Source organism: Protomyctophum bolini (genome assembly GCF_963924005.1).
Source record: "Protomyctophum bolini genome assembly, chromosome: 11".
NCBI lineage: Eukaryota > Metazoa > Chordata > Actinopteri > Myctophiformes > Myctophidae > Protomyctophum > Protomyctophum bolini.
In genome coordinates, this window is record NC_137872.1 from 10,171,584 (window position 1) to 10,176,583 (window position 5,000).

The 5,000-nt window shown below is 47.5% G+C and overlaps 1 pseudogene across 1 annotated transcript in view; it reads right to left on the bottom strand.

Annotated features, from left to right (window-relative positions):
• The window catches only part of LOC308324794 (voltage-gated potassium channel KCNC1-like), a 72,123-nt pseudogene that overhangs the window by 24,505 nt on the left and 42,618 nt on the right, over positions 1–5,000 (bottom strand). The window contains exon 3 of the transcript XR_013966222.1: positions 4,230–5,000. This exon is cut by the window's right edge and continues 55 nt beyond it. The product of XR_013966222.1 is annotated as a voltage-gated potassium channel KCNC1-like (transcript). The remainder of the gene's footprint in view (positions 1–4,229) is intronic.

Genomic DNA, 5,000 nt, shown 5'->3' on the forward strand with positions numbered 1-5,000 from the left:
ATATGAATGACAATGACTAGCCATTTCTCCTTACATAAAACAGCAGACAAATATGCAGCCAAAACAGTTTTACTTAATTTTTACTGTAAAATGTACATTACTCTAAACCGACCTGCTCATATGGCCCCGACCAGAGCCATAGAGTATAAGACAGAGTTACGCAAACTCTGTTCACTTCATGGGGCCGGTCCAATGGCGGCTCTTCTACATAGACTTCCATTGGTTTGTCCCTATTTGAAGGCTTCAAATAGGGACAACCGGAAGTTTACGGAATACATTGAGTCTATGGGCTCGTGCAAGTATATACACGTGACCGGGCTGTTTTCTGCCCCCTCAATATCGCAACTCTTCTATTAGATGGCTCTGGCCCTCACAGGCCTCAACACTAAGGCCTCACTCACACTGTTGCAACATGCATACAACATTTGTCTTGTGTCTTGTCCGTGTTTAATGGCCGCCCCAATGCATTTCCAATGGAAGTCACATTTGACAAAACATTTTTGTTTGATGCAGGGGAGGGGGGGCACAACACAGCCATCAAACAAGCTGAACAGAACTCCTCAATGGGATTCAGGGACAGGAGAATGTGGTCCTGGAACCACTCGCCCAGTGGAAGCTCACATTGTCCCAGACAGCAAATTGCTCAAAAGACGTTTAGATATTTTAATATTTGTGTGTTGTATAGGTTGATGCTTTGAGATTTTACATGAGAAGTGTGTGCAACAACTGAACATTGTGTGTTTGGACAACAAGGTCACAGTCTAATGCAGATAAGGGAGTGTGATGTAGTGCAAATTGTGTCGAGCGATTAGGTACATGAAATGAAGGTTTTGAAGATTTCTGTGTGTTAACAATCGTGGAAAACTGTATTATTTGTATTGTAACTATTTCTGATATCAGTGTAACGCAGCTCATTATTCCTATTTATATGCAATATTTATTTGTACATACATTGTTTCATCTTGATTGTGTTGTTCCACCTTTGCTTAATTTGGCATGTTTTGTCATGCCAATAAAGCGCATTTTCAGCAGCAGATTTAACTTTGTCTTTTTACCTTGTTGTGCATGTTTCTCAGTAAGAACAGAACCATGGGAAACATGTAGGGATATACGAGGATACTTTCCAATGTCATTATGCATTTTTGTCTTTCTTTAACGAGCCAGAGGTTAACATGTGCGAGAGAGTCAGTGTACGGAAAAGACACAGGAGGCAGTCTCATAGATGGGGGCAGGAGAGGAGAGGAGAGGAGAGGAGAGGAGAGGAGAGGAGAGGAGAGGAGAGGAGAGGAGAGGAGAGGAGAGGCAAATGGCAATGAATGAGAATAAACTCAAGAGAGTACGCGGACAGCAGGGGAGGGGGAAGAGAAGAGAGGAGATGTGTGGAGAAGAGGAAAAAAACTGAGAGGGAGAGAAATGGGACAGAAGATAGATAGGAAACAGAGAATATTATGCAAAGGAGGTGAAAACACAACAGAGTCCGCAGAGGTGGGAGGAGGAGAAGTGAAGGAATGCAGAGGAGAGGAGGAGGAGGAAGAAGAGAAGTGAGAGAATATGAATTGAGCAGAAGCAAGAGAGAGAGAGAGAGAGAGAGAGGAGGTGAAAACATTGAAATAATGCAGGGGGGAAAAATGGTGTCAAAATGCTAAGGATACGGAGGTGAAAAAAATGGAAGGAACTGTCAGGATGAAGGAAAAGAGACGTTGAAAAGAACAGATGAGTGGGCAAAAAAAAAGAAGGTGAGCGAAGGAGAGATGGAGAGAGAGAGGAGAGAGGGGTGGAGGGCGAGGAGGATGTGGCATAAAAGGAATATTAAGGAGAAAGATTAAAAAGAGTGCATGGTGGAGAATGAAATCCACCGAGCGAGGAGAACGTCAGAGGAGGGAAGGAACCAATGCCAGGAGGAGGTAGGAGAGATTAGTGAGAGAGGGAGAGAGAGAGAGAGAGAGAGAGAGAGAGAGGGAGAGAGAGTGGAACGTTACTGCATTTTAACCGCCCTGCTGGTCATGATGTGACACAAACACTGCAGTAGAACAAGATGCGTGCACGGCCGCACGCACACATGCACAATACACGTGCGCACGCACAAAACACATGCACACACGCACCACAAACACACATACACACCTACAGGGTAACTGTCTCTAGCTTTCAACATGGCTGTCAAAACTAATCTAATATGACAAACAGACACTACACACACACGCACAAGACACACACACGCACAGAACACATACACGCACACACGCGCACGCGAGCACACACACACACACACACACACACACACACACACACACACACACACACACACACACAGGTGGAGAGAGCAATAGGACAACGATAGAAAGAAACAGGAGAAGAGAAAGATTGCAAGTGATTGCAAGTGATTGCAATACAAAATTAAATTAAATATAATCCGAGTTAAGTCACACACATACACACGCACACGCATGCACACAGTCGCGTGCACACTGCACACAGACACACACACACACACACACACACACACACACACACACACCCCTTTCCTCATTTCTTCGTCAACCCTCCTCTTCTTGGCGACGCTTATGTGACAGAGTACAGTGACAGCCCTGCTTCACTTCATAATACACAGCACAGAGAGAGAGAGAGGGAGAGGGAGGGAGAGAGAGAGTCAGAGAGAGGGAGAGAGATAGAGGGAGAGAGATAGAGAGAGAGAGAGGGAGAGAGAGAGAGGGGGGAGAGGGAGGAAGAGAGGGATAGGAGAGTGTGGCTGACAGACGAAGAGAAAGGTCAATGGAGAAAAGGAAGCGGACACGAATGAAGAGAGAGAGAGAGAGAGAGAGAGAGAGAGAGAGAGAGAGAGACAGAGACAGACAGAGAGAGAGTGTGGGGGGATAAATGCTCTGCAGGGAGTCTATCTCATGTCCACTGTCATGAGTGTCTTTATACTATAATACTGTAACTAGAACACACACACGCACACGCACACGCACACACACAGAGATTATAGCATACTCCTGCGTGTGTTCTGCTGATGGACACTTCCATTAAAACTGCAGCATAGAAATGGAGACACGGTGAAATGTTATACGACAGCCTGGAAACGATACGTATACAGTATATATATATATACACGCTCCTATGCTGGTTCTGCACCACACACAGTATCCTCTTTAAGTCCCGGAAATACTTCCGTGGTTCAGTTAATATATCATCATGTCGTTTGGCTTTAATTCCAACGATCAGTGGTTCGCAAACCTTTTCAATTTCAATATTGTGAAAATACAATATTGTACAACTCAACGCGAGGCGTTGTGAACCAGGTTTTATAGTATATGTAGTTTGTTGATTACTTTTGATGCAGTAATGGTCTTTTTTATTTCTAGGTATTAAATTGTCACTTCACTGTCATCTGGTGACCCCCCCCCCCCCCCAAAAGGCATGTGGGGTACATTACATGACAACTTGAATTTCCAATGCGGGATCAATAAGGGTGTATCTATCTCTCTTATGTCATAATGTTGCTGTACAGTTAGCTCTCACATGTTTGATGCAATCAACCAACATCAACCAATGAAATCTGAAGAAGTACTAGATTTAAATCTAGTTTTGTTTAATAGTGACTAGTCTACTCAGTAGATTATCAACCATATACATTCACAAGACATGGATACATACAGTAGATTCTACTGTATGTATCCATGTCTTGTGAATGTATATGGTTTGTATAACCACTGCACACAAGAAGTTCCGAGAGGAAAAATAAAGCACTTTGAAGTTAAAGTTGAAGACCAGACTGAGGTCAATTATAAAAATCAGACCAATCTGAAGTGAGTGGTGCAACAGCGCCCCGCCCCCTGTTGGTACCCTACACATACATAGGGACACAGGGACACCGCCAGGGACGGACAACGCTGGAGTGGCATTGGAGTGGACACTAAAAAACGCCTTCTAAAGTTTTCTGAAAGACTTACCTACAGATTAAACTGCACATAGAAGCAAGAACCACAAAAGGGGTTACCGTTCAGAAGGGTCAAAACACCCACGCGCACACACACACACACACACACACACACACACACACACACACACACACACACACACACACACACACACACACACACACACACACACACACACACACACACACACACACACACACACACACACACACACACACACACACACACACACACACACACACACACACACACACACACACACACACACACTGGAGTGAGACCACCCACCTCCTCTGTTGATCTCTATGATCTCCTCCTGGGCCAGGGGACAGTCTCCGGTGCCCATCATGCTGCCGGAGCCCACCAGTGGGCCGGTGGCCATGGCCAGGGCGTCGGGCTTGCAGTAGTTGGGGCTGCCCGGCTGCGGCGCGCGAGGGATGTGCTTGTTCCTCTTCTTGGGCAGCTTCTGCTTGGCCATCGCCAGCGAGTAGTACATGCCGAAGTTGTTGACGATCACGGGCACCGGCATGGCGATGGTGAGCACGCCGGCCAGGGCGCACAGGGCGCCCACCAGCATGCCCGACCACGTCTCGGGGTACATGTCGCCGTAGCCCAGCGTGGTCATGGTGACCACCGCCCACCAGAAGCCGATGGGGATGTTCTTGAAGTTGGTGTGCGCCGCGGCCGTGGGGTCGTCGGGGTCGGCGCCGATGCGCTCGGCGTAGTAGATCATGGTGGCGAAGATGAGCACGCCCAGCGCCAGGAAGATGATGAGCAGCAGGAACTCGTTGGTGCTGGCGCGCAGCGTGTGGCCCAGCACTCGCAAACCCACGAAGTGCCGCGTCAGCTTGAAGATACGCAGGATACGCACGAAGCGCACCACGCGCAGGAAGCTCAGCGCGTCCTTGGCCGTCTTGGACGACAGGCCGCTGAGTGCCACCTCCAGGTAGAAGGGCACGATGGCCACGAAGTCGATGATGTTGAGCGTGCTGCGGAAGAACTCGGCCTTGTCGGGGCAGAAGATGACGCGCATGAACACCTCTATGGTGAACCAGATCA